Raw genomic sequence first — 20,610 nt, forward strand, 5'->3', positions numbered from 1 at the left:
CCTCCCTTCTTCATATGTTGGGTGTTTTGTTGTGTGCTCTTTGTAGGAGTGCTCCCATCTAGAGCAGTCCCTGTAGGATGCCCTGTAGAGGTGGTTTGTGGGAGGCAAATTCCCTCAACTTTTGCTTGTCTGGGAATTGTTTAATCCCTCCTTCATATTTAAATGATATTCGTGCTGGATACAGTAGTCTTGGTTCGAGGCTCTTCTGTTTCATTGCATTAAGTATATCATGCCATTCTCTTCTGGCCTGTAGGGTTTCTGTTGAGAAGTCTGATGATAGCCTGATGGGTTTTCCTTTGTAGGTAACCTTTTTTTTCTCTCTGGCTGCTTGTAATACTTTGTCCTTGTCTTTGATCTTTGCCATTTTAATTATTATGTGTCTTGGTGTTGCCCTCCTTGGATCCCTTGTCATGGGAGTTCTGTGTACCTCTGTGGTCTGAGAGGCCATTTCTTCCCCTAGTTTGGGGAAATTTTCAGCAATTATTTCTTCAAAGACATTTTCTATCCCCTTTTCTCTCTCTACTTCTTCTGGAATGCCTATGATTCTTATATTATTTCTTTTATATTGATCACTCAGCTCTCTTAAAATTCTTTCATTCCTGGAGATCCTTTTATCTCTCTCTGCATCAGCTTCTCTGCGTTCCTGTTCTCTGTTTTCTAGTCCATTAATGGTCTCTTGCATCTTGTCCATTCTGTTTTGAAGTCCTTCCAGAGCTTGTTTTATTTCTGAATTCTCCTTCCTTAGTTCTTGCATATTTCTCTGCAAGTCCATCAGCATGGTTATGACTTTTGTTTTGAATTCTTTTTCAGGTAGACTGGCTAAATCTATCTCCCCAGATTCCTTCTCAGGGGAAGATGTAGCAGATGCCGAAGCTGTCTGGGTTAGTCTTGTCTGGATCATATTTTTTTGCCTTTTCATGTTGACAGGTGCTATTGACTGTCAGCTGGGAGGGCCAAAATTTTCACTTACTACTGGCCTTTCTTTACTGGGGCAACTGCGACCCCTAGTGGCTTGTTTTGGGTAATTGCGTGTAGAGTGGGTCTTTGTGTCTTGCCCGGCCGGAAGGGAGAAATTTCCCTTTCTGTGGGCGGAATTTGTCTCAGGCTGCTTCTCTGCTTTCGCAGCGCCCAGTGGGGTAATGGATGCGGGGGCTGCTTGACTGTTTGCCTCCGTGAGGGGTCTCAGAGCTGTTGCCCAGGGGGTTAGTGCACCCGGTTTTCCCTGTAATTTCCAGCTGCTGTACTGTGACCTGTGTTTTTTCCGTCAAGCTGTTAAGTCCCTGTCCCTTTAAGACTTTCAAAAAGCCCCCGCTTTTCTTTGTCACAGGGGCATCAGCTTCAGCACCCGCTCTGAGGTCTTACCCCCTGTTCTCCCAGTATCCAGGGCCCCCTGGGCATATACTGTGTCTGCGCTCTGGCCCGTATGGCTGGGGCTGGGTGTTCGGCAGTCCTGGGCTCCGTCTCCCTCCCGCTCTGCCTATTGTTCTCCCGCCGGGAGCTGGGGGGAGGGGCGCTCGGGTCCCGCCGGGCCGGGGCTTGTATCTTACCCCTTTCACCAGTCGCTGGGCTCTCGCTGGTGTAGCTGCAGTCTGGCCACTGTCCTGCGTCTTCTGGTCTCTCTTTTAGGGCTAGTTGTGTTTGTTGTATTTTCAAAAGTATATATGTTTTTGGGAGGAGATTCCCACTGTCCTACTCACGCCGCCATGTTGGCTCCGCCCCCGACATTTTTAATATTATTCTTAATATTCTTTTTCAAAATTGCTTATGCTATTCAGGGTCTTTTGTGGTTCCATATAAATCTTAGGATTTTTTGATCTAATCTGTTGAAAAATGACATTGGTATTTTTATGGGGATTGTATTGAATCTGTTAATTGTTTTAGATAGGATGGTCATTTTGACAATATCAATTCTTCCTATCCATGAGCATGGGATAGATTTCCATTTATTTGTGTCTTCTTTAATTTTTCTCATCAGTGTCTTATAGTTTTCAGAATACAGATCTTTCACTCCCTGGTTAAGTTTATTCCTAGATACTTCTTTTTGATGCAATTGTAAATGGAATTGTTTTATTGTTTCTCTTTATACTAGTTTGTTGTAGTATATAGGGATGCAAAATATTTCTGTGTATTAATTTTGTATCCTGCAACTTTACTGAATCCCGTATTGGTTCTAATAGTTTTTTGGTGGAGTAATTAGGGTTTTCTATATATATAGTATCATGTTATGTGCAAATAATGACAGTTTTACTTCTTCCTTACCAATTTAGATGCCTTTTATTTATTTTTTCTTGTCTCATCATTGCACCTAAGCCTTTTAAGTATTATGTTGAATAAAAGTGGTGAGAAAGGGCATCTTTGTATTATTCCTGATCTTAGAGGAAAAACTTTCAGCTTTTCACCACTGAGTATGGTGTTAGCTGTGGATTTGTCATATGTGGCCTTTATTATGTTGAGTATGTTCCTTCTATACTCATTTTGTTAAAAGTTTTTATCAGGAATGGATGCTGAATCTTGTCAAATGCTTTTGCAACATCTATTGAGATGATGATATGTGTTTATCCTCTCTTTTGTTAATGTGATGTATCAAACTGGTTGATTTATAAATATTGTACCATCCTTGTAGCCCTGGAATTAATCCCACTTATCATGATGAATGATCCTTTTAATGTGTTTTTTAATTTGGTCTGCTAAAATTTTGTTGACGATTTTTGCATTTATGTTCATCAGAATTATTGGTCTATAATTTTCTTTTTGGTATTGTCTTTGTCTGGTTTTGGTTAGAGTGGTGTTGGGTCTTGTTAGAGTGATGTTGGCCTCACAAAATAAATTTGAAAGTATTCTCCTACATTTTAGAATACTTTAAGAAATGAAGTTCTCTAATAGCTATTATATGTTGAGCATCTTTTCACTGTTTATTGTACATTAATTAGTTTATATTCTGTGGAGATATGTTATCCAAATCCATTGCCCATTTTTAAATGGGGTTATTTTTCATTATTTTTAAGTAGTAGAGTTTTTTGTATAGTCTGTATTATTTTCCCTTATCCAATATATGATTTGTGAACATTTTTCCCATTCTGTGGTTTGTGTTTTCACTTTCTTGATAATGTCATGTTTAGTATAACATTAAATTTTGATGTAGTACAATTCATCCAGATTTCTTTCTTTGCTACTGCTTTTGTTGTCACATCTAAGAAATTACTGACTAATCAAAGGGCATAAAGTTTTTTTCCTATGTTTCTTCTAAGAGTTTTATAGCTCTTACATTTACATTTGTGATGTTTTTAAAGTTATTTTTGTATATAGGCAGTTGGAGTCCAATTTCATTTTTTCCAGTTATCTCAGCACTATTGAAATAATTCTTTCCCCATTTAATTGTCTTGGCCCACTTGTTGAAAATAAATTGAGAATGAATATGAGAGATTATTTCAGTATCACCCATTGTCTTCCATTAATCAATACATCTACTCACATGTCTGTACAATACTGTTTTGTTTACTATAGATGTATATTAGCTTTTGAAATCAGGAAGCAAAGGGCCTCTGCCTTTGTTCTTAGTTTTCAAGATTACTTTTGGTATTCTGCCCCCCTTGCATTTCCAAATGGATTGATCCAAATGGATTAGTTTATTAATTTCTTTTAAAAAGCAGCTAGGATTTTGATAGCAACTGTGTTGAAACTGTAGATCATTTTACAAGGGCATCTTAATAACATTAACTTTTCTAACTCATAAGCATGGGATATAGTTTCACATTATTTAAATAACAGATGTCTTCACTTTATTTGAATATTGTAACATATTTTAATAACCTTTGGTAATATTCATTGTAAAAAACTTGTTCTCTTGTTAAATTTTTCTGAAGTATTTTACTCAGCTTGGTATTATTGTAAATGGGAGTATTTCCTTAATTTCATTTTTAGGTAGTCCATTGTTAGTATATAGAAATATAAAAGACTTTTGTATATTGATCTTGAATCCTTTAACATTATAGAACTTGTTCATTAGCTCTAATAGCTTGTATGTGTGCTTAAGTGTGTGTGTGTGCGTGTGTGTATGTGTACTCCTTAGGATTTTCTATGTACAAGATCATGTTATCTGCAAATGGAGATACTTGTACTTCTTCCTTTCAAGCCTGAAGGTCTTTTATTTCATTGTATTATTTAATTGTTGCAACTAAAACCTCTACTACATTGTTGAATAGAAGTGATGAGAGTAGACATCCTTATCTTGTTCCTGATCTTACAGAGGAATTTTTACATCTTTTACCATTATGATGCTAGCTATGCATTTATCATCTATGGCTTTTATATATTTAACTTTAATTCTTAACTTGTTGATATTTTTAATCATTAAAGGTAGTTGAATATTCTGAAAAGATATTCCTGTGTCTATCTAGATAGTCATGTGTTTCTTTTTCTCTTTATTTTATTAATAATGGTATGTTATATTTATTTGTGTACAATAATAACTTCATTCCATTTTGTGTGATGTAGAAAGTGTTTGAAAGGTGGAATATTTGGAGAGTGATCAATTATCAGATATTTTAAGTAATTCAGAGGTGATAAGAGAGTTAGACTTGAACAAACTGTGAGGCACTTTGAATGATTAAAGCTAATCTTTTTTGGCAACCAGTTACAGTTCTCACATTTCACAGACCTTCTGAAAGACTCACAAGAACACATGTGAATTTCTTCTTAATCATGTCTTCATTTCTGAATCAGAAAATAAGGTTGCTGAGGAGATAAACTTCAACTTCTGCAGAACACATTTTTCCTAAGCTTATATCAGGCCAAAAAATGGGTCCAGAGAGAATAAATTGTGATATGTTCACTAACTCCAGTTGTGAATAATCTTCAGATTACATTAAAAGCAGCTTTTTTTCCATAATGAAAGTATCAACCTGATTGAAAAATCACATAGAACTTTCAAATATTAAAAATAATAATGAAATAGAAAAATATATTTTATTTTTATATTTATGTACTAAATATACAATATATTAGGTATTATTTATTTTACACATATAGAGTATTTTTCTGAATCTGATTTTTTGAAATTTGAGTTGCTCTTTATTGGTACTTACTTACATAGTTGTATCAAATGAAAACTACCTTTCTTTCATACATAGTTTATGTGCTTCTAATTGTAAAAATAATGTCACTTGTAAGAATATTTATTGTGTGGATTCCTGATATGGAATTACATCTTTTGAATTCTATTGTCAGCATACAGATGTATGTTTGATTCCTATTTCTCATGTCTAAAGTAATTTTTTTATGAATCTGTCTGTGTTAAATTGAGCACCGCATATTAGAATTCCTACTTGGGAAAGGAAATGTGATTTACCTTTAAGATTAAATATGAATTATAAATAAAAAATTCAAAACCTTCAAATGTGGGCATAGGGAAGTAAAGCAAAATAAATGACTAATATAGCTATTTAACTGAAAACTGAAGAAAATGAAAAGTGTTTATTCACAGAGGTCAGCTGTATGATATTTTTGTTTTAAAGGAGCTGAATATATTTACTTTAAGCTTTTACTTCTCAGAACTGACTTCTTTGAGATTTGCTAATACAAATGTTTAAAGCCACACTGGTCTCCTGAACCCTATCTTATATAAAAGAAGTTGGTCAATTGAATTAGTTCCCCCATCCATGGAGCATACATTCTAAGACCCCCAGTGGATGTCTGAAACTCCAGATAGTAGCAAACCCAATACATACTATGTTTTTTCCTATACTTACCTACATACGATAAAGTTTAATCTATAAATTAAGCACAGTAAGAGATTAACAGCAATAGGTAATAATAAATTAGATCAATATACTGTAAGAAAAATTATGTAAATATGCTCTCTGTCTCCTCTTAAAATATCTTACTGCACCCTATTCACCCTTGCTCTTGGGATGTGAGATAACACGTCCACACGATGAGATGAAATGAGGTGAATGATGTAAGCATAGTCATGTAGCGTTAGGTTGCCATTGAACTTCTGACCTGAGTCACAAGGAGGATCCTCTGCTTCTGGACTGCAGTTGACCACAGGTAACTGAAACTTCAGAAGGTGAAACAGCAGATAAGGGGGACTGCTGTATTTTCCATTAAAGTTGGCCTGCTGCTGGTTCCAAGACCAGCTCTGTCCGAGAAATGCTAATTATATCTCACATTTTTCATGAGTGGTTGTCCTTTTCCATTTCAGTCAACAGCTGTCCCCTTTGACATGTTTTAAGAGATATTTTCTTTACCGAGTCTTTCAGAAATGTTTAGCAATGTACACTGACTTGTATAAATGTGATACTCTTTTCTGTTCCTTTAGTCACTAACATTGGTTCTTGACTGTCGCTGGATATCCCGTTCCTCTTTTGTTCCGTGCCCTGGTCTGTATGTTTGTGTGGAGTACTTCAAGGCATGCACATCCCACTCTGATCCAAAATTAACATCTCCAGGCTCCTCTGCATTCACTCCATCTGGAAAACTGCCCACATACTTCATTAATACTGCTGATCCCTGGATGCATTTTAACCAAGAACACCGACTTGAACTTGACGTGGCTGAAGTGAAACCACAATGTATCAATCCCATTGAACAGTAATTCCTCCTCATAATAGGGCTGCTACAAAACTCCAATCTCAAATGTTGCTGGTTTGTACTTTCTCCCCACATTCTGACTGCTTCTGCCAAAACAGTTCCTGGACACACATATTCTTCTCAGACAGAGATGGATATCCAAGAGGCAGAACAAACTTTTGTTAGGGCACCAGCAAATCAAAACCCAACTTTTTAAAAAGAATTGTGTTTTTTGTTTGGCTGGAGTACTAAGTGTCTGTCTATGGTCTAGAAGGGTTCCAAGCCAGGCTGCTCCCTCCCTAGCCATCTGGTCAGCCAATATTTGAGGGTGCTTTCTTTTCTATCTGTTCCTTTTGGTTGTCTCTGGATTGAGAAAATCTCCCAGACCCAGTCTGGAATATAAGAAGGGAAAAGAAAGCTCAAGGAATCTACTTTCATGTTTTCCTCACTCAGCTAGAGACCAAAAAGTTTGCCCAAATACATGAGTTTTCTCACAGCCTGAGAAACCCAGTCACAGTAGAAAAGAAAACGAATGGCTTTTCAGATCCAAGATTGAGAGCTTTGAATTTGGGAACAGAAGAAAAATCAGGAGAATAAACATAGAGAAGAGTTTTGGTGAATTCGCTGCACCACAGTGTAGCAAAGGCTGGCTGGGTACTCAGCAAGACTAATCCCTTGCTCCTGGTCACACAGTTGGCTGTTTCCCAGCTTCCCCTTCAGGCAGGTGTGCCCACGTGACAAACCTCGGCAGTGTTATGAACCGAGGATGGCCACTGACTGTCCCAGGAGTTCCCCCAACAGTTTCCCCTACACATCGTATTCCACTTCTTTCCCATCAACTAGCTGAGTGAGGAAGACATGAAAGTAGATTCCTTGAGCTTTCTTTTCCCTTCTTATATTCCAGACTGGGTCTGGGAGATTTTCTCAATCCAGAGACAACCAAAAGGAACAGATAGAAAAGAAAGCACCCTCAAATATTGGCTGACCAGATGGCTAGGGAGGGAGCAGCCTGGCTTGGAACCCTTCTAGACCATAGACAGACACTTAGTACTCCAGCCAAACAAAAAACACACTTTCTTTATAAAACATAATTCTTTTTAAAAAGTTGGGTTTTGATTTGCTGGTGCCCTAACAAAAGTTTGTTCTGCCTCTTGGATATCCATCTCTGTCTGAGAAGAATATGTGTGTCCAGGAACTGCTTTGGCAGAAGCAGTCAGAATGTGGGGAGAAAGTACGAACCAGCAACATTTGAGATTGGAGTTTTGTAGCAGCCCTATTATGAGGAGGAATTACTGTTCAATGGGATTGATATTACAGAAGATGCAGAGGCCAGGTTTTGGGAGGAAGATGCTAAATTTGGAATTGAGCCTGTTAAGAGGTGAGTACCGGATATACCGAAGGAAAAACAAGAAGAGGCCATGAACTGGACATATGCATTTACCATATTTATGGAGGAAGCCCAAACTTCCCTTCATCAAATACTGAAAACAAAAATAGAGAATGGAAAATTAAAACCAGTGGAGTCTTCTATGACATTTATTTTAATCATATGCTAGAGAAAAGTGATGCAGAAATACAAGATCAGCGAGGGGCAGGTGGACGACATCTGCATGTACCAGACTGAGCGGTGCATTGATTTTTTTTTTTAGTGAATTTAGGAAAATGAAACAAAGGAACTCTGGTTCCTAACAAAATTTTCTCGGTAAAAGCTGCAATAGAGACAGAAGCAGGGCCAGATGCACTGGGCAAGAAGCTCATAATTAAGAGCAGGAGTTGGTAATTACCTTCTTTTATTGTGAGGGGAAAAGAATAATTAAACAGCCAAGTCAAAGCAGATGCTCACAAAGGGCTTCTGATTGTGAAGGAAAGTCCTAGAGTAATTTGTACTTGACAATATCAGGGAATTAATTTTTTCCCTAAAGTATTCAATGTCTTATGAAATAATTGCTTCGGGTCTGAAGCAATTGTGTAGGTTCATTTAAAAAATTTGAGCAACAGACATTTATTAAATAACTGCCAGGTGTAGGCGTGTGTTAAGCTTTGATGTTAATATAACTAAGTTCCTGTCCTCAAGTAGTTCAGAGTCCATTGTCATACAATTATCCTGGGAGGTGGCATACAACTTATAGTGCTTATGTAATTTTCTTTTTACCCTTCAGACTGGAGGAGTCTGGACCACAGGTTTCAGGCACCAGAAAAACATTAGGTCTTCTGATGGGGTGATTTAAAATGACATCTTATCTGGGAACTGCGTGAGATGATCTGGTTCTGTGACAACAGTGAGAAAGGGTGTTGGAGCAGTAAGGAGCAGCATGAGTGGAGGGGAGCAAGCAGTGGGTCCTGGTGGAAGTCAGGCTGACATACGCTACAGGTAGGAGATGTGGGCAGGGCAGCAAATTGTTTGCAGAAATAGATGAGATCATTTCCCTCTCTGTACCCAGGCTGCCTTGTGTTGTGGCTTTCCAGCATCTCTTATTTGAATCTATTTCTCACCCCTTGAATTTGGTCTTTGTGACTTTCTTTGGAAAAAGAACACAGAGGCAGTGCTGTTGTACCATTTCCAAGCTCAAGCCTCAGAAAGTGTTGCTCAGTTCTACTCTGCCTCACCAAGCCTTGCCTCCATGTGAATAAGGCTCAGGTGTCACACCACAGGATGGGAAGCATGTGGGGAAAAATTGAGGTTTTCCAGTTATGAGTCAACTAGTCCCTGCTGACCTGGCCACTGTCCACCAGTGCAGGAGTGAGCCCAGCCCACATCAGCAGAACTGCCTCTGAGCCCAGCCCAACCTGTCACACACAAAATTGTGAACTCAACAAATGCAGCTCTAAGTCCTTAAACTCAGGGTTGATTTGTTAAGGATTTATTATGCATCAAAAGGTGCAGATAGAAATCATATTATTGCCAAACGTTGTAGGCCATGTTAAATGGTTAAATATTTGTGGACTTGCTATGCAAAGGCATTGGGGGTCAGTTTTATGTTTTATTTAGAGCATTCTGAGTTAAGAAGGCCAGGAATGGAGGTACTGAAATCATTTAGTAGACAATTGCAATAGACATTGTAGCAATACTGTTCTTTAGAGTGGCACAGTAGAAAGGAGGTGAAGGATGGATTCATATATATTTTGAAAGTATAGCAGGCAGGACTTAATGAATGATGATATATGGTTAGTAAGGAAAAGAGAATCAAGAATAATTTTAATAAATATTAATTATATGCTTATAAATTCCTAAGAATGATAATGTATTCTCTGAATAAAAGCAGACATAGACCTTACCATCAGAGAACTATAGAATCCTAGATGTTAACTGAGTAGTCCTATAATTAATGTTAACTTACTATTGTTGTAAAGTTTTCAGAGAAGTATGTGTAATGCTGAGGAAGATACCTCACACTAGAGTTCATACAGTTCGGCATGAACTGTACTATAGGGAATCATCTTTCAGATTACAAACTGGGTATCAAAAATAGTTTTTTCACTATAATGCTGAACTGTGGTCATAATTCTTACAGAATATAGATCAGAGAAGTAGTAAATATCAGGGCATATCACATAGATTAATATTACTTAGAATTTATTAAACCATGTTTTAATTTATGTAATTATTCATTGAGGAGTCATGTATTTATTTATTGTCAGTTGCAAAACAAAGTGTTGAAAAAAACAGTATCATACCTACAGCACAAAGTCTGTAGCTGTATTCTATATTGATATGGTTTAGGACAAATGCTTATCAACTTCCTGTCAAAATAGCCTCTAATAGTAGACAGAGAAAGACATTCTAAGATTAAAGACTCCAGAATAAAAACATTCTATTTTGTTTGCTGAAATAATTAGACCTGCATTTATTTTTCTAGCCCACTTGGTTTTCTAGCCCAAAGCAAACCAATGTTGAATAACTGCTAATGGTACAACTAATTAGGTTCTCATATTAGTGAGAAAAATGGTTAATTTCCTCAGGTAAAGAAAATTTTTTTCTATGTCCTTCTGTATTTTTTGCTGTGCTGGTGTCTCAGTACAAAAAGAAAATCTGTTTTAATGTCGTGGAAATTGAACATTATGCGGGCACAACATTTGTGATGGAATGCTATGTGACGTAACTTTTTCAAAAATTAACAAGTAGAGGATTTTTCTTTGGTTCAATAAATAAATATAATGATTGAATCAATGTAAAGTACAAATTAAATAATTATTCATTAACTATTCAATTAATGACTTCATGAATTTGGCTCAAATATCCATATCTACCTGCAAAATTTCTTTAATTTTTTAAGCTTGAATTATTTTATAAAGCCTCCCAAACTACTACCTGAAAAATGTTGAATTTCTATTCCACATTGGAGTGTGTATGAACATGTATGATTGGAGAAAATGTTTAGAAGGTTATTCTATATGCTAGAATTATTTTATATAACTATTTTATATAAACTGTTGTTTGAATAGTGGGCCAGCAATCAAGGATTTGAAAAGTATTTTCTTCCTTCTGTAGAAATATTTATTTAGTTGGTAGCATGATTTCTTTTCTGTATATCAGCTTCCTCACCAAATAGCCTAGATGAGAGAAAATAAATGAAAATTAAAGGAAAGATAATCTGGGAAGTAAACTTGTCTATTTTGAACAGAGTAGCCTTCTCAATCCATTGTCTGTGGAGAATTAAAGAGTACTGTGAAGAAACCACTAGCTTTCTACATCTAGTACATATGGTAGACAAAAAATGCTCCCTCCAAAAACATCCATGTCCTAATCCCTAGAACCTGTTACTTTATGTGGTAAAAAGGACTAGCAATAGTGATTAAGTTAAGCCTTTTGAAACGGAGACATCATTTTGGATTATACCTTATACTGGTAGGGCCGGTGTAATCACAAAGATCCTTATAAATGAAAGAAGAAGGCAGGAGAATTACAGTCAAGGAGACAGGATGACAAAGCAGAAGTCAAATTGCTGTGGTTCTAGGAGCCAAACATCCATGAAGCCCCTAGAAGCTGGAAAGGCAAACAAATTGATTGCTAGTAGAACCTCCAGGAGGAATTCTTTGAATTCAAGACCTTGATTTTAGCACATTAAGAACCATTTTGGACTTCTAACCACCAGAACTGCAAGATAAATGTGTGTTGTTAGAATCTCCTAAATCTAATAATTTATTATAGCAACAATAGGAAACTAATATACTATGGTTTTTAATGTTTACTAACAATGAAATTTCAATGTGTTTAGCTAAAAATAACAAGAAAAATGTTTCCTAATAAAAAACAATGTTTATATATATATATAAAATACATATATATTTATATGTTAAGTTCTGTAAAATTTATAATATTGTCTCCTACATTCTCAAAATGGGTAATTTGGCTTTTTCTCTTTTATCCTTATACATATTTTTAGGGATTTATCTTTTTTAAATAACTTCATTAAAAATACTGAAGGCATAAAAATAACAGCATTTGAGCATTCTATGATACACTGAGATACGTTTCAGATGGATTGTAGATATAAATGTTAATGAAAATATAGGAAAATATCTTCATATACTTAGCACTAATATTATTAAAATACACACATAAAAGCAAAACTATATTAAAGGAAAACATTGATAAATTAGTCTTATTGAAATTAAGACCTGATGACACAAAAAGCAAACAGCCTAATTAAATATTAATGAAGGACATGAATACACATTTCTTCAAAGGAGATGTACAAAGGTCAATAGAACATTAAAAGATGCTTAACCTCCCTCATCACTAGAGCACTGCAAGTCAAAACCACAAGGAAACCCCAGTTTGCACCCATTACGATGGCCATTATCACAACACAACAAACAACAACATTGACAGCAACCAGAAAGTAAGTTCTGGCAAGGACATGAGGCAATCGGAAAACCTTGTCATGAAAACATGAAATGGTACAGTTGCTATAGCAAATAGTACAGCAGTCCCTCAAAATTTTAAACATTGCATTACTATATGATTCAGCAGTTCCATTTCTAAGTATATAATTGAAAGTGGGGATTTGTACATCAATATTCTTAGCAGCATTATTCACAGTAGTCAAAATGTAGAATAACCCAAATGACTATGCATATAGCTAAATGTGATCTATACATATGATGGAATATTATTAAGTCTTAAAAAGAATGAAATGGGTGAGCCTGATTCCCTTATATGTAACTTTTCTCTTGCTGCTTTTAAGATTATTTATTTATCTTTAATCTTTGACATTTTAATTATTGTAAGCCTTGGGGTGGGACCTCTTTGGGTTCATCTTTTTGGGGCTTTCTGTGCTTCCTGGGCCTGGATGTCTGTTTCCTTCTCCAGATTGGGGAAATTTCCAGCTATTATTACTTCAAATAAGTTTTCTGCCCCTTTCTCTTTCTCTTCTGGGGCCTCTATAATGCCAGTGTTACGATGCTCGACGTTGTCTCAGGGCTTGCTGAACCTGTCCTCATTTCTTTTTATTATTTCTTTTTAGTTTGGATGATTTCCATTATTCTGTTTTCCAGATCCCTGATCTATTTTTTTGTATCCTCTTATCTGTTTATTCTCTCTAGTGTATTTTTCGTTCCTATTACTTGATTCTTCAACTCTGATACTTCATGATATTCCTATCTTTTTGTTGAAGTTGTCACTATGTTCATCCTTTCTTCTGCTGAATGGATGAGTATCTTTGGTGAGTATCTTTATAACTATTACTTTGAACTCTATTAGGAAGATTTATTATATGAAATTTTAAAATCATGATTAAAATAGGAGAGTATAGTTTATGAACTGTTCATTCTGATATTTACTTAAGATATTTCACAATCATCTGACTTTATACACTGTTCAAAGCATTTTCATACACTGTTTTCATACACTATTCATAGCATTTTTAGACTCACAGCAAAGTTAAGTAGAAAGTACAAAGCATTCCTTTACAGCCATTGTCCCTCAACCACTGCATAGATGAACAACTTGCCCACTGTCAACATGCAGAATGAGAGTGTGACATTTGTTGCAACTGGTGAGTCTAAATTGACACATCATTACCCAAAGTCCAGAATCTCCATTAGGGTCAATTTTGTTGCTTACATTATATGGGTTTTTACAAATACATAATGATGTGTATCAATATAATGTAATGAAATACCTGAAAATGAAATTTAAAAAATCGATTTCATTTAAATAGCATTAAAAATAAAATAGAGATAAATTTTAAAAAGGAAATGCACAAGTTTCACACTGAAAACTACAAAACATTGTTGAAAAACATTAAAGACAAATAGACATCACATGCTCAAGGATTAGAAACCTAATACTGTTAAGATATCATTGTCCTCAAATTTAATCTATAGACTCAGCATAATCCCTATCAAAATTACAGCTGTCTTTTTGTAGAAATTGGCAAACATCTTAAAATTCATATGGAAATATAAGGGATCCAAAACAGATAGTGATCTTGAAAAAAAATAACAAAGTTGGAGAACTCACACCTTAAAAACTTATTACTAAGTTAAAGTAATCATGACAGTGTGGAACAAATATATGGATTACTGTATAGATCAATGGAATAGAATTGAAGATCCCAAAATAAACTCTTTCATTTAATATCAGCTGATTTTCAACAAGGGTGCCAAGACAAACAAATGGAAGAAAAAATAGTCATTTCAAAAGTGGTATTGGGATAACTGGATAACCACGTGAAAAACAATGAGGGTTGGCCTGTACTGCAATCATAATAAAAAAATTAACTCAGATGCATTAGAAACCAAAATTTACATGTTAACTCTACAAAACTCGTATTTGTGTCAGCCATCTGCCAGGTAACTTGAATATCTGAGATTTCTACCCACTTCTAAGATAACAATTTAGCTTGATACCACTTCATGGATGCTCTAGAAAGCACAAGACTCCTATGTGTGAGAAAAATACTTTATTACTCAGGCAAGCATCACAGGAATCATCTCTTTTATCCTAAACTCCCATGCAGATGGACTCAAATGCAGGTCTATGCAAGAGAGGAGTTATAAATTTTGGAAACCCATATGTTTTATAATGTATAGTCATTAAACCTGTACTTTCTTTTGGAGAGGCACTACTTTTATCTTCTGTGGCCATTTGCTCTACAAAAGCCTTCGAAAACATAATTTGTAATAAATGGCAGCCATGTGAGCCAGGAAGAAATGTGAGAACTGGGGAGAATTGTCTCCCAGCAAGATCACATCCTCATTTATGAAGAAAAAAGGCAAAGAGCTAATGGCATACTTTCCCATTTCAGTCTACTCCCAACAACTTCTTTCTAATTTCCATGAGTTATTAATTACAAGTACTCCTACTTGTCAAAAAGACTACTAAATGTTATTCTATAACAAAGCACAGATCTGCCTAAAAAAATGACATTCTGAGGAACAAGAGAATGGATATTGGAAAAGCAAATATTATTGTCCACCTCCAGCTTGTATCTATTTTATCTCCTACGGTGATTTTTACAAATATAGAAGTAATATTGATTTTTTCCTCAAGCTCAAAAGCTGAATTTTTGTATGTATTGTATTGCTCAATAGAATTCAGTAAATATGAATTGACCATGACAATTTTTAGAGTAGTTAGTTTTCTATGGTCATTTGCACACTAAAAATGAAAATGTAGTAAAAATTATGAAAAGTGTATCTGACCAAGATTTTCTTTTAATTTACATGTTTTTGACTAACCAAAAACATTTGTATAAAGACAGTCATCCTCTTCATTATACGTTATTTCTGTCAATGAACTTCTTAGCTCTTATCTCATTATGTTATCACTCACTTCAGTGCCATTAAACATCCCACCTGAAGTAAGAATTTAATATGTATGCTAGCAAACTTTATCTTGGTCATATTGGCAATTTATGACAATTGGTTTCTCATATTTGTGAGTAACATAAAATAAACTGTTGATGAGAAGTTAGGATGTAAAAAAAAGGAAGAGAGGAGCCCATGAAAAAGCTGCATCATTGACTTGCAAAAATGCAGTAGAGAACCTGTGCCATCTGTAGAGAGGAAAAGTATCCTGTGCCTCCAAAGAAAAAAGGGCTGCATGCCCAAGCCACAGGAAAGGAACTTGAGATGAACTGAAATGAACATGGCCCATTTTACAAGTTTTCCTTAATATGATGGCCCATTAAAAAGTTATAAAGCTACCTTAAACATCCAATTGATATCTTTTCTAAAGCTTATATCAATATATTTTGTGGTATTTTCATTTCTACTTTTGGGACTTCAATATGATCCAAACTGTTTTAAATGACCATGTATTAATTTTTTAACTCAAAAACAATAAAAGTTATCACACAGAGAAAAAGGCAAATTAAATATTCTGTGCAATTCTGAAAGTAAAAAAGAAACAAAGTGATGTTCCAGAAGAAAATTATCTTATGTGGTTGCACCAGTGGTTATTAATGTATAATTAGGTAATTATTACCTATTCATCTCTTATGTTCATTTTAGAATTTCCTTTTTTTTTTTTGCATTTAAAAACGATCATGAATGTAAATCTCTATCTAAAATTCTGGTCTCAAGAATTCACATTTCTAATCTTTTTGAGGCATAATCCAACAGAATCACAGAAACATTAATAAGTTGTTTACTTATGTAGTAAAAATAATGTTTTTTTTTTAAAAAAATCAAAGATTGCATGCATTTTCTATGTTGCCTGCTAGATTTGTTTAATCTGATTAGATTTGTTATTTTTGTTCTTCTGAGTGATGTATCTGTTTCATGAGGGGAAATAAAATATGAACATTGAAACACTTTGGAAGAGAAATATTTGAGTTATGAAATCATAACAGATGGGAATAGTAAAACATGCAGATATGTTCACAACACCTGCAAGAGCCTAATTTATAAACATCACAAGACAAAACGGAACCTCTTTCCAGTTCTTACAACAGACTCTTTATTCAGTATCAGTAACTAAGAGTTGCTGCCTTCTTGTGTCTTTATAGGCAGTTCAAATGAGCCTTTTCCTAGTTATTTTTCTTGAGTGTTTATTTTAGTAGAAAAATCTGGACTGCCTGCTTGTAATTATGTTGTGTGACAAGACTATAAAATACAGCAATTCATTTCCAATACAATGGAGAACTTGTCAGAAAACTGCAATTATATAGGAGCGTGTATTTTTCTTCTCAAACTACCCCCAAATTGTTTTTATTTCTTCACCTAAGAGAAAAATAGAATGACATAAAGAAAAGAAAATATATGTTTGAGGTTTCAGCTATGCCAATAAATCTTCCTATTGGCTGATACTGCCACAATGGAAAACATCCTTATTCAAAATATTTTAAAAACCACCCTATGTTACCATTATCTGTGTATACATTAAGTACTTGGGAATTCTCTATGCTTATATGTGTGTGTGCTTAATTACTTTGGAAAGCATTTTATAATTTGTTGTAATAATGCTGTATAATATATCATTTCATAGCTCACTTGCCCTAAACAGATATTACTTATTCTTGCTCATACAACTGTGTGTTAGCCAAGTGTTGATTGATCTAGGATTGGGCTGGGCTTGGCTTCAATCTGCATGTTGGGTACAAGAGCCTATACGTGTCTCTCATATACTTTAGACAGTGGGCTACCTGAGGCACGTCCTCAGGCAGGTGGTATGTGTGAACTGAGTCTTTTCTCTTACCCTGTCTTCTTACATCCCACTGGGCAAACACCAAATCAAATGCCACTGGAGCTGGAAAATACACTCCACATGTGTGAGGAGCATCAAAGTCATATGGAAGGGATGTGGATGCATGAAGTGATTAAGGCATTGAAACAATAACACAGTCTACCATAGGCATGCCGTATGTGACACATAGTTTATATTATACATAATTATAATAATCTATACATATTCATATGAAATATATTCTGGCATCTTCTGCAAGTATCATGCATCACAATTTTTGTAGTATCTAAATAAACAATTGTCTACATAATGCATGTGGAAAGTTCTCTTGTACAAGTATTAATAGTCAATGTATTTCATATCAGTGGGTCACCATGTCTTTCACAAAATAACCGGCATCTACTAACTGCTCTTCTCTATGACATCATCTGATTGTGTCTCTTTGACACTTCTCCTGACATCTATTCAAGTCAAGTGCCAGAGCTGAGATCTTAAATTCTATCAGGTTTTAGGACTGTACAAATGAGGGAACCATCCTCTGAGAACTTGAAGACATTAATTTTGCTTGAACAGATATTTAGCCATCTTGCATGTCGGCTACATGTGGTTTTTGGTCACGTGCATAATGTAGATTATAACAGCATATATGCTATAATCTCTTACCTAGAGAAAATTGTTATTACAAGTCATATCTGTAAGTAATTGACAATTATTTGAATACTCTGAAAGCAATTTAGATATTTTGGTGCTAAATACATGTATCAGTTCTTTTATTAGACCTATATTTGATAAACAGTATAAATTTGTGTAGGGAAGTTGGGGTTCCTATGGCCAGGATCCTCACTGAATTTAAACCACCTGATGATGTAACTGGCCTGTTGCTAGACTACCACTTCCACACCTTTAGGCAATAAGCTATTATTGTGCTATATAGAGAGCTAGGCCCAGTGCCCTGGGTGGAGATGGAGATGCTAGTGCTCAACCTGCCGCCGGGAAAACAAGCCGGGTAATAAACCTTTTCAAACCAAAGAACATTTGCTGTCATTTTCTTTGGTCACATTGAATCCATAGAAAATTTTCTAGGGGATGAAACCCACTGGCAAGACAATTGGCGAAGCCGGCAGGGTTCATTGTTGACCGAGAAAAAAGACAGGCTGCCCTTATAGGAGGGGTGCTTTAGCAGGCTGCCCCTGTGAATGGGGAGACAGTGGATTGTCCTCCAGTGGGTATGTGGTCTGAGGTGGCTTGCCTCCTGGAGGACTGGGCCCTACTCCAAAACTGGAGGCAAGTGGAGGTGATACCTGAGACAGTATGGATAGCCCTTGGTATGGTAAGTAGGTCTTTTGAGAAACAGAGTGCCCATGAGGCAGCGGGGACTGTGGGTTGGTTGCTTTTCACAGTATTTAAAAAGTCTACAGAAGAGAAGGACATGCTCCTAAAAAAGACCCAAGAAATGGCTGCACAAGAACGTGAGCTGCAAACTTCTGTGGATTCCCTGAAGAAGGAAATGGCATTGATGCATGAGGAGACAGCCAGGTGCCATTGAAGAGGTAAAAGCTTCCTTACAGAATGAGACAGCAGCACTGCCAGGTGCTCTGAAGGAGAAAAAGGCCATCAAGGAAAAAGAGGAACTCCTGAGGGAAGCACAGGTGGAGGTGGCATGAGAACGCCAGCTGCAAAGCATTGAGGTGAAGGTAAGAGAGCTGCTGAAGACTGAGCTAGCATTGCTGTGAGGCACTGTAGTAAAGGTAAAGGTTGTAGCAGAGGAGACACTTGGGGGAGGGAAGAGAAAGGTGCCATCAGTCCTGGAAATGGAGGAGCTGGGGAAGGATGAAGGGGTGGTGCCAGAGGCACTGGTGCCTCCTGTATTGAAAGCACACCCAGTGGTTGTAAAGAAAATGAAGACCCAGCAGCTGAAAGTTCCCCAAGGAGAGGAGCAGCCCCCTCCCCAGGTCATGGAGCACTCTATGCTCCAACCCTATAATCAGGCTGAGCTAATGGATTGGGGCTCCCAGTTTAGGCAGAAGCCCTCAGAGTCAATATCAGCTTGGCTCCTGCATCTGTGGGGCTTAGGGGTGGATGGAATTGTTCTGTCAGCATCAGAGATGGGAAAGCTGGCTTCCCTGACAGTGCAGCCCACCTTGAGGCAGTGATTACAAAATGCACATCAGACCCCAGGGAGTCGGTCCCTCCTCAATTGGCTTATGACTGCACTTTGTGCTGTGTGGCCCAATCAGGGTGATCTACCATCCTCTTCTGTTAGATGGCAGATGTATGCTGAGCTCCAACAGGGGTTATGAGAGCTAGGCATAAGAAATGTCATCTATAGTAAGATTCCTCAAGGGAGGAACAACCTAAGACAGGCACAGTCGCAGGGGGCCATCTGGTGAGAAAATGGGGAGCAGCAGAGGTGAGGCTTAGAACCTCCCCCCTCATGTTCTGAGAGAAATCTTCTGCATCCGTGGATGTTTTATTGCCCTTGTCTAGCTCGGATTAACACATAGTCTACAGGCACACACCTGATCATCTACATTTGCTCTCTTACAACACTAAACTCTGTTTTCTGCCTTTATCTCGTATCTACCTACCACTTCAGCATTTTATTAAAAATAATAATAATAAAGAGAGAAATGTGGTATCCACATATAAATCAAGTTTAAAAATCAAATGAATATTTATATTTGAACTGACTGTTTATAGTTCATAATGCATGAACAAAACCGAAAGCTTCTGTGATGACTGCCCTTGCACTGTTCACCATGTAACTTATTCACTATGTAAGAATTTGTTCTCCATGTAAGAACTTGTTCGTTATGCATCAGAAGATTGGAGACTGACGAAAATTAGGCTTGGGGTGGATTAATGATTGTGCATTGAGTATTGACCCACCTATACAGAATTTTATTGTTGTTAACAACTATTCGATCAATAAATATGAGAGATGCCCTCACACACACACACACACACACAAAATATATATATATATATATATATATATATATATATATATATATATATATATATATATATATATAAACACACTTCCAATTGTAAAATAAATAAGTAACCGGGATGTAATGTATAGTATAAGGAATATAGTCAAAATATTGTAACAACTTGGTATGGTGATAGCTGGTACCTAGAATTATCATGTATATAAATGTTGAATCACTGTGTTGTACACCTGAAACTAATGTAATGTAATACTGTGTGTCAACTACCCTTCAATAAAAAAAAAAGAAATGTCATCTATAGTCCAGAGAATTGTAACCCAGATGAAGAGATTTTCACTACTGGGATGAGAAATATTGTGCTTCAAACACCTCCCACATCTGTCTTTGGGTCTCTAGTGGTCATTCTTTCCCCTCACTTAGGGCAGTCCATAAGCAAGTTGACACATACAGTAG

The sequence above is a fragment of the Manis pentadactyla genome, chromosome 3 (assembly GCF_030020395.1).
Source record: "Manis pentadactyla isolate mManPen7 chromosome 3, mManPen7.hap1, whole genome shotgun sequence".
NCBI classification, from domain to species: Eukaryota; Metazoa; Chordata; class Mammalia; order Pholidota; family Manidae; genus Manis; species Manis pentadactyla.